We start from the raw sequence: 15588 nt of genomic DNA, 5'->3' as shown, positions 1-15588 counted from the left end.
GAATTTTAACATCTTCACTTCTGGGATGGTGGTAACTCCTGTTCTTGTTTGGAGCAAGGGGGAGAGGCATGGAGCTCTCCCCTTCACCCAGCTGCATTCCCACACCATCCCCACTTACTGTCAGACCTGCTCTTTGCCCCTTGACATGGCTGTTCGCTTCCCCCCTTTAATCACCTGGGACTGTGTGCAGCAGCAAGCAAAAAGACTGAGATATACAAGCACAAGTGGGCACATGTGCCCGCCCACCGGACTTGCCTTCCCTTCCCCAGCTATGTTTGGCTTGGGGACCAAAAAAAGAAGGGGGGGAAACAGGCACAGATCACCATGCAGGCACCTAATCAGTGTGGAAATGCAGGAGACAAGATCTGCCTTTCCTTCTCTGCCATGCTGAACTCGGCATGGCGATTCCTAGCAACTGAGGAGAAATGGAACCCTCTCTATTGATAGACACTCCCTGACAGTCTGGAGATTTTAAGCCTTTTTTCCCCCTACATCTTGTGGTTCCTCAGAGATGGAGCCATGCCTCCCTGCCTCAGTGGACAGGTTTGGTCTGTCTGAACAGAGCAGAGTACCCTAGTGTCAAGGGTCTGGACTTCATTATGCCAAGAAAGCAAATGGTCAGGTATGACATGGAGAAACTTTCCTAATCAGGCCCATTTCGAATTACAAGGTGTCATAAACATAAAGGAAAGGGTAACCACCTTTCTGTATACAGTGCTATAAAATTCCTCCTGGCCAGAGGCAACATACCCTTACCTATAAAGGTTAAGAAGCTTAGCTAACCTGGCTGGCACCTGACCCAAAGGACCAATAACAGGACAAGATACTTTCAAATCTTGGGGGGCAGGGTGGGGGGGAGGCTTTTGTTTGTCTTTGTTTACATGGTTGTTCCCTCTTGGGACTCAGAGAGGCCAGACAGAAATCCATCTTCTCCAACCCATCCTAATCCAAGTCTCCAATATTGCAACCAGTATAGGTAAGCCAGGCAAGGCGGATTAGTTTCTTTTGTTGTATGTGAATATTCCCTGTGTTGAGGGAGGTTTATTCCCATTTTCTGTAATTTTAAGGTTTTGCGCAGAGGGGGATCTTCTGTTTTTGAATCTGAATACCCTGTAAAATATTTACCATCCCGATTTTACAGGAATGATTTTTACTTTAAATAAAATCCTTCTTTTAAGAACCTGACTGATTTTTTTTCCATTGTTCCAAGATCCAGGGGTTTGGGTCTTTGATGATTTTGTAACCAATTAGTTAGGATATTATTCTCACACCTCCCCAGGAAAGGGGTGTGTGTGGGGCTTGGGGGGGGGGGATATTTTGGGGGAATACATCTCCAAGTGGTCTCTTTCCCTGTTCTTTGTTTAAAACGCTTGGTGGTGGCAGCATACTGTTCAAGGACAAGGCAAAGTTTGTATCTTGGGGAAGTTTTTAACCTAAACTGGTAAGAATAAGCTTAGAGGGTCTTTCATGCTGGTCCTCACATCTGTACCCTAGAGTTCAGAGTAGGGAAGGAACACAAGGCTATTAATTTAACAAGTTTTGCAGAAGTGACTTGCGTTTAAGAGAACTAGAATTTAGTACACTTTCATGAAATAAGGATTAGAAAACCATCTAGCCTGGACTAGAAAAGCCCTCAGCAAAAGGGAAAGTCATAAGAAAAATAAAAGGATTTGTGTATTCATAACACATAAGATAATGCATGACTGAAGAGTTGGGATCATTTATATTAAGGGTGACAAAACACAGACGTAGTGGGGCAAGGAATTTCAGCTTCTGATTATGTTGAAGTTCAGCATCTCTTCTCCTGCTTCATCTTAACTGTTGAGATCAGTATGGATGCAGTTGCTGGCAGTCCTCAGATTTGAATGCTGGGAGGCTGTTGGGCAAATACCGTTTTCAGTTGGAATGGGAACCCCTTCACCTCAAATTTGTTTCTACAGTAGCTGCAACACAGATCAGGCTTGTGGACTCCCCAAAAGCACAGACACACGTGCTTTCCTTTAACATTCAAATGGTCACTGAAGGAGTTGAAAGATCCTTTTGTTCATGAGAACTATAGGAACTGAATGAAGACCACCAAGTAGCAGTGGGATACCACCTTGCAGTCGGTCAGGTCCAATCTAGTTTGTATGGAAGTCAATGGAAAAATTTCTGCTGACTTCAATGGGAGCTGGATCATACTCTTATCAAGGTCTTTAGAGCCAAACCAGTGGGCTGGAGGTGAAAAGCTCCTTATTCTATTATCAATCCCCTGAGTTAACAAGACTCCTACTTCCAGATGATTTGAATAAAAGTTAGACGTTCACTCTTCTGTAGGTGAAGAGGAAAATTTAAGGGAACATTTTTTAATTAGTGTAATAGTAATTTAAATAAGGGCTGTCAAGCAATTAAAAATTAATCACTCTGTTATAGAATAATAGAAAACCTTCAAAAATTTAAATTATATCTACATTTCAAATATATTAATTTAAATTACCACACAGAATACAAAGTGTACAATGCTCACTTTATATTTTTATTACAAATATTTGCACAGTAAAAACAAAATCAATAGTATTTTTCAATTCACCTACAACAAATGATATGCAATCTCTTTGTCATGGAAGTTGAACTTACAAATGTAGAATTTTATATTAAAAAAACAAAACAAAAAACCTGTTCTATTTTTGAATGCAATGTAAAACTTTAGAGCCTACAAGTCCACTCAGTCCTTCTTCTTGTTCAGCCAATCACTGAGACAAACAAGTTTGTTTATATTTGTAGGAGATAATGCTGCCCACTTCCTGTTTTACAATGACACCTGAAAGTGATAACATGTTTGCATGGCACTGTTGTAGCTGGCATTGCAAGATATTTGTGCCAAATGCACTAAAGAATCAGGTTTCAGAGTAGCAGCAGTGTTGGTCTGTATTCGCAAAAAGAAAAGGAGTACTTGTGGCACCTTAGAGACTAACACATTTTTTAGAGCATAAGCTTTCGTGAGCTACAGCTCACTTCATCGGATGCATCCGATGAAGTGAGCTGTAGTTCACGAAAGCTTATGCTCTAAAAAATGTTAGTCTCTAAGGTGCCACAAGTACTCCTTTTCCTTTTACTAAAGATTCAGATGTCCGTTCATGCTTCAACCACCATTCCAGAGGACATGCATCCATGCCGATGACAGGTTCTGCTCAATAATGATCCAAAACAGGGGGGACCAATGCAAATTAATTTTCATCAGAGTCAGATGCCACCAGCAGCCAGTTGATTATTTTATTTATTTAGGGTGGTCGTTCAGTTCTGTAGTTTCCGCATCAGTGTTGCTCTTTTAAGGCTTCTGAAAGCATGCTCCACACACCCCATCCTAATCAGATTTTGGAAGGCACTTCAGATTCATAAACCTTGGGTTGAGTGCTGTAGCTATCTTTAGAAATCTCACATTGGTACCTTCTTTGTATTTTGTCAAATCTGCAGTGAAAGTGCTCTTAAAACAAACAGCATGTGCTGGGTCATCATCTGAGACCGCCATACCATGAAATATATGGCAGAATGTGGGGGACTACTGTATGTCTCCTGCTCTGTGTTTTACCCAAGGAGTTCAGTCAAAAATTTAATTAACGCTTTATTTTTTTAACAAACATCATCAGCATGGAAGCATGTCCTCTGGAATGGTGGCCAAAACAGAAAGGGGCATACTAATGTTTAGCATATCTGCCACATTAAATACCTTGCAATGCCAGCTACAAATGTGCCATGCAAATGCCTGTTCTCACTTTCAGGTGCCATAAATAAGAAGTGGGCAGCATTGTGTTCTGTTAATGTAAACAAACTTGTTTTTCTTAGTGATTGGCTGAACAAGATGTAGGACTGAGTGGACTTGTAGGCTCTAAAGTTTTACATTGTTTTGTTTGAGTATAGTTATGTAACCAAAAAAAATCACATTTGTAAGTTGCACTTTCATGATAGAGATTGCACTACAGTACTCATATGAGGTGAATTGAAAAATACTATTTCTTTTGTGTATCATTTGTACAGTGCAAACATTTTTAATTAAAAATAAAGTGAGCACTATACACTTTGTATTCTGTTTCATTGAAATAAATATATTTGAAAATGTAGAAAAATGTTCAAAAATATTTAATACATTTCAATTGTTAATTGCACTGGTAAACAATAGATTACAAGCGCAATTAATTGTGATTAATTTTTGAGTTAATCAATGAGTTAACTGCAATTAATTACAGCCCTTATTTAAATTAACTCCTTTAGAAACAGTTATGTTCAGTCTCTAAGTTTTTTGTGATGTCACTGAAATAACATTGTAATCCCATTTGTTTAATGTACTAATTAGAAGCAGAATGTTGGTCTATTAAGCATTATCTTGACTTTAAACCACCATCTCTAAATGCATCGGTACTACTACTATTAATGTTTATATCAGCCCAGCCTTATATCATTGCTTGCACTGAGCAGTTTTTCTCTAGGCCAATAGCTTTCAAATTGGGGTATGCAAGCTCTCGTCGGGGGTATGCAAGGAAAAATCCTGTAAGAGCAGACAACACATTTTATTTAGTAAGACTTGGCAATCTAATCATAGGTAGGGGTATGTGGTAGACTACCTTTGGAAAGAGGTATGCAGCCTAAAGTTTGAAAACCACTGTTCTAGGCTAAAATTTACCATATGGGGTTTCAGATTCGGTTGAAATCTAAATACTAGTGGGCTTATACTTCTATGATGAAAAGGAATCAAAGTTCTGTCGTTTGACACTTTTGTCCATCTAGAAAACAAGAATTTTAAAAAACCCTTTCCATGCAGGCTTATGCTGGCTTTTTCAAAAACATCCCCACACAGGCCTTTGTGTGGATTTCCTGTAACAGTCTCTCTCTCACACACCCCCCCCACACACCTATAAATGTGGAATGTATATAAATATTTTGAATTGTATAGCATATCAGATACCAGTTACTCTCCAGAACTATAAGCTCCATGAGACAGAAGTATTTTTCTGCATTGTGCCTAGCAGATACAAGCTACTAATTTAAATTAATTTAATGTTTGTAATACATTCCCAAGCTCTTAACACCTAAAACCAGCAAGTACAGATCTGGATAGCAAACGACTTAAACCTATTTCCTGTTTTACACACCTTTTTTTGAACACAGCATGTTCAAAATGTGTCCCCCTTAATGTTTTGTTTTCTTTACTTTGTGGGACAGATTTTCATATGTGCTTATGCATGAACAAAGTTATACATTTATGTCTGTAAATGCCATGGCTGCATATCCAAATGAGCTATCCCTAGGCAGATAGCGAAGTGTCAATGAGTAGATTCATCAGCAGAGAAAGGTAAAAATAAGTTCTTAGGTCAAATCACTTCAATTTCTTTCTTCGGGTGTCATTTTATCACCAACTGAAAGATCCTAAAACAGAACAAAGCAACTCAGTCATCCACCTCTCAGGGTATTGTCTCAGTCCTCACCTTTCCTATAGTGAGCTTAGGATATTCATTGGTGCCCCACAGGCTGATTGACTCAGACAGGATTCTCTGATCACATGACCTGTGGCTTCTCACTCCCTCCTGGGGAAACTTTCCCAGAATTCCTGCTCTCATAGAGCCCAAGAGTTGTAACAAGCACCCACTTTCTGTATCCCAAGGCCCTGTACTCTCGTACAATGGCTGTCTGTGCATAGAATATCAGAGTAGGAAGGGACCTCAGGAGGTCATCTAGTCCAACCCTCTGCTCAAAGCAGGACCAATCCCCAACTAAATCATCCCAGCCAGGGCTTTGTCAAGCCTGACCTTAAAAACCTCCAAAGGAAGGAGATTCCACCACCTACCTAAGTAACGCATTCCAGTGATTCACCACCATCCTAGTGAAATAGGTTTTTTTTTTTTTTTTTCTAATATCCAATCTAAACCTCCCCCACTGCAACTTGAGACCATTACTCCTTGTTCTGTCAGGTACAGGTAACTTGTGTGTATCAGTGTTGCCAAATCTCATTTTATCATAAGACTTAATATTTGGTGTTTCTATTAAAGCGCCAGCTTTTGGAGTCATGTTACTAGTGAGAATGTCATCTATCTTTTTTTTAAAGTGCCCATTTCTGGTCCTTATAGCGTAAAAAAGAGAGCTTGAAAATGTAAAACCTTCAAAGCCTCAAACTAAGTCAAATAAAAATCCAACATGTATATTTTAATCTTTTATGATTTTTAGGCTAGATTCATGGTTTTTCAATGGTTGTGTTTAGCAATACTGTATTTGTGTGCATATACTAGCCATAGGTGTGAATCATAAGAAAGATGTCTTTCCTAGAGGAACAGCAGAGGAGTCCTCCCTGTAATCTCACACATGCAACTGAATTTTTTTTAATCATTTGCCAATATCTGGAATTATTTTGTCATGTGCTTAGGAGTTAAAGGGGGAAGAGTAAAGTAAAGATTAATTTCAGGCCAGCAGAGGGAGCTCCAAAGTGGGAATTCTTTTGTACGTTTCACTGTTGAAAATTCCTGCTTGAGATGTTCTCTGGGAGAATGCTATTTTATTAATATTTGAACCCTTCAGTGGTTTTCATTCCCTTCTCTCACTATTCCCCCTCTTTGAACACAAAATCTAGTGGCTGTGGTAGGTGCTGAAAGGTGCTTAGGAAGCTGGTGGGGTCAGTCTGGGGTGGGAAGCAGGCACAGCTAGGTCTCCTAGCCTAGAGAGAAAGGGGTATGTTTGGAGCAGAGGAGGTGTGGCAGACAGGAACTGAACCAAACAGTCTTGCACTGACATAGTCACAAGGACCCTCTGTTAGTTGAACAATTTAAGGCTGTCTGGCAGAAGCTTCAGATTGTGTTAGGGCTAGAGATGGCTCTGGTAATCAGGAAACTGAATCTGGCTTTTTGACATGGTTTTCCCCCCCTCACACACACCACCTCCTTTTGATTTTTCAGAGGGGATGAACACCCAGCAGCTCCCACTGAAGTCTCTGGGACCAACTACATGTCTAGCGCTTTTGAAAATTCAGCCGTTATGTTAAGTGCCTGAATAGGGATTTAAGAGCCTAACTTCAGGCTCTTATTTTTTTTTTAATCTCTGCCATTTCATTCTAAACAATATCTGATAAACCTAGGGCTATCAAGCAATTAAAAAAATTGTGCAATTACAAAGATTAATAGAATACCATTTATTTAAATATTGGATGTTTTCTACATTTTCAAATATATTGATTTCTATTACAACACAATACAAAGTGTACAGTGCTTACTTTATATTTTTTGATTACATGTATTTGCATTGTAAACTTTTTTACAATTCACCCTAATACAAGTACTATAGTGATACAATCTCTTTATCATGAAAGTTGAACTTACAAATGTAGAATTATGTACAAAAAAACTGCATTCAAAAATAAAAGGTAAAATTTTAGAGCCTGCATGTCCACTCAGTCGTACTTCTTGTTCAGCCAATCGCTAAGACAAACAAGTTTGTTTCTATTTACAGGAGATAATGCTGCCCTCTTTTATTTACAATGTCACCAGAAAGTGAACAGGCATTTGCATGGCACATTTGTAACCAACATCGCCAGGTATTTATGTGCCAAATATGCTAAACATTTGTATACCCCTTCATGCTTTGGCCATCATTCCAGAGGACATGCTTCCATGCAGATGACACTCAGGGCTGGCCTTACCTTATCTGGCCGCCTCAGGTGCCAGACTGGGGTGGGGGAGGGTGCCCCTAGGACCCAGAGTGTAGAAAATTGTGTCTGCTGCTGGTGCATATGTATTCTCTCTGCTCTAGATGCACAGAGATGGTGGAGGTTGTGCTGGAGCAAGGAGAGCACAAGAGACATAACAGGCAGGAGAAAAGGCGAGAGGGAATAACTGAAAGCAGGAGGAGCTGCAGGAAGAGAGAGAGGAGGAGTCTCTTATGTACCCCTCTAGCCACCTCCAGGAGCCTGGACTGATTAACATCAGCTTCTCAGGGAGCTTGCTGTTTCCCTGAACCCACTTGAGGAGAACAGGCAGTCAGCTGAAGTAGGAGCAGCCAGTTAGGCCTTTAAGATGCTCATATCTTCCCTACTCAGGTCCTGCTACCAGCCTACTTATTTGTCCCCTTCAATTGAGTGTTGAGCCATTATAGCTGGCACAGAACCAGCAGTCATGAGTGAAAGAAGAAAACGCCACTCTGGGGAAGCATTCAGAAAAAAGAAAAGCTTCCTTTGCTTTCTATCTAAGCAGGAAGGAGCTCTCCTGAGATACACAGACACATGTTCACGGTGAGCCTTCCAGCCCCAGGGAGGATGTGAGTGGTGAGGAGATGCCTTATCTTCCAGTCAGTCAGAGTGTAGGTGACCTTGCAGCTACTGCAGCATCCATATCTCCATCTCAAATGGATGAAACCATGCACATTCCTGAACAAAAGTGTGGATCAGAGAAGAGTGTGGTGGAGGCGCAAGAAACAACTGCTGCTGAGCTTAGTTCCTTAAGTCTAGATGATCTAGGACTGTGGACCCACTTGAGCAGTAGCCTGAGGGACTTCCTTGTACTGCATGGTCCACAGCAAGTGGAAAAACTTCATGTTCCCCAAAGACAATGAAAATAGAAGTTTCCATCCAACACATTACTGGCATGAAATCCCCAATGGTGACAAAGTGGAGAGGCCATGGCGAATGTACTCAAAAACCCAGAATGCTGCATACTGTTTTTGTTGCAAACTCTTCCAGTCTAATGTTCCAGCCGCATTGGGTTCTACAGGAACAAAGGACTGGAAAAAATTTGGCTAGAAATCTCGCATGCCATGAGAAGGCAGCAAATCACCAGAGTGCATTCCATAGGTGGAAAGAGCTTGAGATGAGACTAAGGTTAAAGGCCACTGTAGATGATCAGCATCAAGAGAAGAGTACATCAGACTCTCTTTACTGGCAAAATGTTCTGAAAAGGCTCATTGCCATTGTGAGAGTGCTTGCTACCCAAAACCTAGCACTGCATGGCACTTCAGATCAGCTGTATGTGCCAAACAATGGAAACTTCCTTAAAATTTGAGGAGATGATGGCTGAGTTTGATGCTGTACTCCAGGAGCATCTAAGTCACCACCCAAGAAATGTACACACACCTTTACCTTGGAAAAACAATTCAAAATGAGATCATACAGTTATTGGCAACAACAGTCAAACAGAAGATTTGTGGCAGATCTGAAGTCAGCAAGATATTACTCTGTTGTTCTGGACTGCACACCTGACATCAGCCATATGGAACAAATTATTTTAACAGTGCGTTTCGTAACAGAACCAGTGGAAAATGTCCCTGCAATGGTGACTGTCAGAGCATTTTTTAGAATTTATTGACATTGATACTACAGGAGTTGATATGACAAATGTGCTTCTTAAAAAGCTGGAAGATATGGCAATTGAAATAGCTGAGGTCAGGACTACAATAATGGTGCCAACATGAGAGGAAAGAACAGAGGAGTGCAGACGCAGATTCAAGAGTTAAACCCTTGAGCTTTTTAAAGCCTATCAAACACCAAATTGGGAAGATAGATGATGCCATAGTTGCCATTATGGAGGATCATGTTATGACAAAACTGTTCATGGGAGAATAGTGGCAGAGGGAAATGGAATCAACAGAAACATACATAACTTCAAATTTCTGTGTGGCTTAGTGTTGTGGCATGACGTACTGTTGGAAATGTTGTAAGCAAGAGACTCCAAGGTATATTGACCTTGACCTATCTGGAGCAATGGAACAACTGGACAAAGCAAAGTCATACCTACAGTCTTACCGGTGAGATGAGGGATTTCAAAATGTTCTGAAGAGTGCACAGAAGTTGGCAGAGGAACTTCACAGTGAAGCTATTTTCCCACCCATTCAAGAATACAAGAGTCACTGAAAAAGAAGACATTTTTGATTACGAGGCACGGGATAATCCCGTAAGAGACCCCAAACAACAATTCAAAGTTGAATGCTTTAATTAGGTGCTAGATGGTGCAATAGTCAGTTGAACATTTCATGCAGCTCAAGGAACACAGCAGTATATTTGGGATGTTGTATGATATTCCAAAACTCCTCACTATAGTTGAAGACCTACCCCAGCAATGCAGGGCACTAGAGACAGTGACACATGACATGCGTGATATTGATGCGAGTGATTTAGGTGATGATCTGAAAGCCCTTTCAAGATGCATTTCAGCAGGATCAACTTCAAAGGCTGCTCTGGAATATATGTGCACAAATACGATGACCACCCTCTTTCCAAATGCTTTTGTTGCTCTGCACATACTTCTTCTAACACTTCCTGAAACAGGTGCCAGTGGAGAACACAGCTTCTGCAAGCTGAAGTTAATAAAAACACATCTACGCTCCACAATGACACAAGAGGGGCTGGTCAGCCTTGCAACCATCTCAATAGAACATAAGCTGGCCCAGACTGTGGACCTTTAGCAGGAAGCAGTTCAAATCTTTGCAACCAAGAAGGCATAGAAAGCACCACTTTGATTATTCAAACAGATAAAAATGCCAGTGTTTAGTAAGCAGACACGAAAAGTTACATTTGCTGTTCACGTGTTTGAAAGTAAGTGTTACTTAAAATATTTGAACAAGGCATTTTAAGTTGTGAGCTCTCCTTTATTGGGGTAGGTAGCAGAGCAGTACTATTGAGAGGAGTAGAACAGGAAGATGGCAGAACTGAGACCTTTCAAAGTTTTGGCCTAAGCAATAGCGAATGGGAGCATCATTTGAGCTCCCCCCCCTTCAGGTGCAAAAATGTTGTGGGCCAGCCCTGATGACACTCGTTAAAATAATGCATTAATTAAATTTGTGACTAAACTCCTTGGGGGAGAATTGTATGTTCCCTGCTCTGTTTTACTCTCATTCTGCCATATATTTCCTGTTATAGCATTTTGGATGATAATGCAGCACATCTTCATTTTAAGAACAGTTTCACTGCAGATTTGACAAAACACAAAGAAGGTACCAAAGTGAGGTTTCTAAAGATAACTATAGCACTCAGCCCAAGGTTTAAGAATCTGAAGTACCTTCCAAAATCTGAGAGGGATGAGGTGTGGAGCATGCTTTCAGAAGCCTTAAAAGGGCAATGCTTTGATGCGGACACTACAGAACCTGAACCACCAAAATCAACCTTCTACTGGGAGCCTGACCTTAGATAATGAAAATGAACATGCATCAGTCTGCGCTGCTCTGAATTGTTATCGAGCAGAACTGGTCATCAGCATAGCCGCATGTCCCCTGGAATGGTGGTTGAAGCATGATGGGATACGTGAATCTTTAGCGCATCATACGATGCCAGCTACAACAGTGCCATGAGAAAACCTGTTCTCACTTTCAGGTGACATTGCAAACAAGAAGTGGGCAGCATTATTTGTTTGAGCAATTGGCTGAACAAGAAGTAGGACTGAGTGCACATGCAGGTTCTGAATTTTACATAACTGCACTCAAACAAAACAATGTAACAAATCTACATTTGTAAATTGCACTTTCACAACAGATTGCACTACACTAGTTGTATGAGGTGAACTGAAAAGATTTTATTTTTACAGTGCAAATATTTGTAATATATACTTTGATTTCAGTTACAACAGAATACAATATATAAGAACGCAGAAAACCATCCAAAATTAAATTTCAATTGGTATTCCATTGTTTAACAGTGAGATTAAAATTGCAATTTTTTTGAGTTAATCGCATGAGTTAACTGTGGATAATCAACAGCCCTAGTTAAAATATGAATTCTAGCAACTGCAATAATATTTAATTTAATTCACATTCATTTTACATATCCTGTGTATTTTTAAATCCTTTCATTTGGGGCATCATGACTAGTGGCTGTTTTTTCTAAAGTAGGTACTCCCCCCATTCTGTAGGGAAGACTGAGTTACCTTCATGGAAAAGGCTAACTCCTCAAATGGAGTCGTCTTCTGACACTGTGCCAAGCAGAGAGCTGTGAAGTCAGATCAAGTTATTTGATTCTCAGCACTTTAAAACCACAGCAGAATTTCCCCTTCAAATATCTTCCAGAGCGGCAGAGATGTAATCACCAACCCTTCACATGGATTCTCCCTCCTTTTAATGTTATGTCTTGCCTGGGTGAAGGAGTTCTTTATTTAATAAACTTACTTTTTGGGGGAAAAAACCTCCAATGTTCCCCTCCCCAATTTTAGAGGTGAAAAGTGTAGTAAACTTGTTTCCTGCATTAAACGTTTCTTTCCTCCACCTTCCTTTTAACATCATTCTGTGTCATAGTTTAATATTGCACCTAATTTTCCTTCCACTTATTGGGAGTTACTCTGGTTTAGTACAAGTGTATTACTAACCCCCAGCAGTGTGGTGTTTGTTTTGTTTTTGTTTTTAATATAAAGTGGTAACTCCCCCAAAACACAAGACTGGCTTAAATAGCCTGAGCCTTTAAAAAATAAAAATTTTTTAGATGTTTTGTCTGTCCTGGCTTTTGACCTCCCCCTGCCCAGCTGTTTGATACTGAAGGTTGAAAATGCAACCTTAAATGCAAAGAGTGTGAACACAAACTATAGGCCCTGGATGCCTAGAGCACAACATCCGTAACTGTTACCCTCCCACTCCCAACATTGGCCAGAGCTCTCTGGCTACCTTGTCCTAGCAGGTTACTGGAGTCTACTACTTCCCACCCCCCACCCTCTGAGCAAGCTGCGCAACCCCACCACTCCCACAAGGCAGGCTGCAGCAACCTCTCAACTTTGCCCGCCCAAAACACTGCATGCTGGCAGGATTCCACAGCCTCCCAGCAGGCTCCTGCAGTTGCCCCTGTGTCTAGGCTGCATGGGCAGAAAAGGAAGTGTGGGCCAGTGGTCAAAGTGCTTTCCTGGGACTCAGAGGAGTTGGGTTCTATTCTTTGCTGTACTATAGGTGTCCTGTGTGACCGTAAGCCATGTGTGCCTCAGTTCCCTATTTGTAAGAAGATTGAAGTGCTCAAATATCAGTCACAGAGCCACACAGGTACCAAAGAGGGAGGAGGCTTCTCCTAGAGTTCTCCCTTGCTGCACTGGGGTGGTGGGAGGAGGCTGCTGCTCCCTGGGCGGTGGGTAGGGGGGGTAGTAGCTTTGCCCTACTCATTCCAAGAAGCACAGCAGTCTCTAATGACCAAAAAGGGAAACTGCAGGTGGTTCAGGCAAAATTCCTAAATTGTCTGTGTTTAAACATGAGATTACAAGAGCCCCGGCCCCAAATTACAATACAATATACTCACATTTATCTGAAAGGCTTTACCTAGTATTCAAGCCTCTGCCTTATCTGAATCTCTTCCTTGTCCTCCACCATGGAGAGCTGAAAGTGCATTTTTTCATATTTCATGTGTATGTGACTTGTTCTGTCTGAAGCGTGCTGAGGTTATACAAATGCAGCAAGTGAGAGAACACCAAACTTGTAGCAGTTTATAGTACTTTTTCCCCTCAAGACATAAATGGCATCTGGTCTCAAGTTAAAACACAGGATTCTGAGTCAGGCAAGGTAGGTTCCATTCCTTCTCACTGACGGCGTATAAGTTTAGGAAAATCATTTAGCTTATTTGCCTCAGGTTTCACATCTGTTAACTGAGGAAAAATAAATCTTCCTAAATTGGCAACCTCCTAGGAGAACGGTGAGGCTTCACTAAATATTAGTAAAGTGCTTTGGAATCTGCAGGCTGAAGTAAAGTATTAGCACACTCATCAAGGAAGATGCCACCCTTCTGTTCTGAAAGCAAGGGATGGATTAATTGGTTTGTCCTTGTTGCTTCCTGTGACTTTCCCAAAACAGCTTTGTACCTGCTGGACAGTTAATACTGGTCAAAAAATTAACTCATCCTCCTTGTCTTCTGCACTAATGTCAGAGGATGACTAATGATACCCAGCTCCTAGAGAAGCCATGCTGCCACATGGAAGGGTAGCTGTCATCACAGCATGTCTACATCGCAGAACATTGCCACCTTTCCTAGCATGACCTCTTGGATGCAAGTTGTGTCCCAGCTGAGAAAGTTTGTCTTTTAAGAATCATCTTAATCTCCTACCATTTTGAGACCAGCTTCCTCAACAGGAGAGTTGGGGAAACCAATTCTGAGGTTAGCTTACTTTACAATGTCCTTATATTGTGTCTCTGAATCTGTCCCTCTCTGGTCCCCAAATTCAGCACTTCTTGCTACAAGACCCTTTACCATAGCTTCAACAGTCATGAGCTGCTTGCACACTGATGGTACTTGGCCCTGAGGCAAGCAGTTGTATTTTGTGTTTTAAGCAGGGTGGGGACTATCCACTTTAAATCTATGACTGGTTTTCTGCCTCTATAGTTAAACTGAGGTTTTTATTCCAAGTATGTGCTGGCTTCCTCTAGGTCTTTGCTTTATTGTTAATTTTCGAAACTAAGGATTTTTAGTTTGTTTAAATTTAGTCCACTAACAAGGAATTAAGGAGCTTACTTCCCCTATGTACTGAACTCCCATTCAGTCCAATCTCCCTTCTGTGCCTTGTCAGTGACTCCCTTAGCTTCAAAGGGACTTTTGCTTGCTAGCTAGCATTGTATTTCTATCTAACCAGCACAGTGCACAAGGAAGGTACCCAGTCATGAGCTGCCAAAATCTTAACAATGGGTTCCTTCCTCACCCCACAAGGGGGTCGTTGCCCTGCCCCATCCAACCCCCCGTGTTCCTTGACACCCCCCCCAGGACCCCTGCCCCATCCACTCTCCTCCCCTGTCCCCTGACTGCCCCCAGAACTGGACAGGAGGGTCTCATGGGCCACCGTAGTGGGTGCCCACCCCACCCCTAAGAGCCAGAGGCACCTGCCGGGGGCGAGGTGGGGAGTCCCGATGGTGCTTACCTAGGGCAGCTCCCAGGAAGCATCCAGCAGGTCCCTCTGGCTCCTAGGGGTGGGGGACCATAGCTAGGGGGAGAGCAGAGGGAGCGGCTGCTCGCTCCACTGATCACATCAAAAGTGGCACCTTAGGCGCCGACTCCATGGGTGCTCCAGGGCTGGAGCACCCATGGGGAAAATTGGTGGGTGCAGAGCCCCCACCAGCAGCTCCCCATCCCGCGCCCGGCCCCAGCTCACCTCCGCTTCTTCCCCTGAACGCGCCGCCCTGCTCTGCTTCTCCGCCCCCTCTCCCAGCTTCCCGCGCGAACAGCTGGTTAGCGGGAAGCCCGGGCGGGGGGGCGGAGCAGCAGAGCAGGGCGGCGTGTTCAGGGGAGGAGGCGGAGCGGAGGTGAGCTGGGGCCGGGAGCTGCCAGTGGGGGCTCTGCACCCACCAAATTTTCCCCTTGGGTGCTCCAGGGCTGGAGCACCCGTGGAGTAGGTGCCTAAGGCGCACTTTGGGCCGGTTAAATTTAGAAGCCCTTTTAGAACCGGTTGTCCCTCGCGGAACAACCGGTTCTAAAAGGGCTTCTAAGTTTAACAACCGGTTCTAGCGAACCAGTGCGAACCAGCTCCAGCTCACCATTGAAGGTACCCCTTCCACTCACTCAATTACAAACCAGTCAACTAACTGGTATTATTTGTGACTTACTCACTTCACTCAGTCTTCAGATATTCCAAGGTCAAAAAGGACCATTGTGATCTAGTCCAGTGGTTTTCAACCTTTTTTTTTTTCCCATTTGCAGAC

The 15588-nt window shown here is 42.3% G+C and overlaps 1 long non-coding RNA gene across 1 annotated transcript; it reads right to left on the bottom strand.

Annotated features, from left to right (window-relative positions):
• Window positions 1–4203: 4203 nt before the first annotated feature.
• On the bottom strand, window positions 4204–15089 carry LOC119853390. Its single transcript, XR_005292059.2, has 3 exons — window positions 15042–15089; window positions 13208–13341; window positions 4204–5400 (listed from the first exon to the last, which is right to left on the bottom strand). It is a non-coding gene; the product is annotated as an uncharacterized LOC119853390 (long non-coding RNA).
• Between the last annotated feature and the right edge of the window lie 499 nt (window positions 15090–15588).

Source organism: Dermochelys coriacea, chromosome 3 (genome assembly GCF_009764565.3).
Source record: "Dermochelys coriacea isolate rDerCor1 chromosome 3, rDerCor1.pri.v4, whole genome shotgun sequence".
Taxonomy (NCBI): Eukaryota; Metazoa; Chordata; order Testudines; family Dermochelyidae; genus Dermochelys; species Dermochelys coriacea.
Note: the sequence above shows the minus strand (reverse complement) of the source record. Positions and strands in the feature narration are given on the sequence as shown.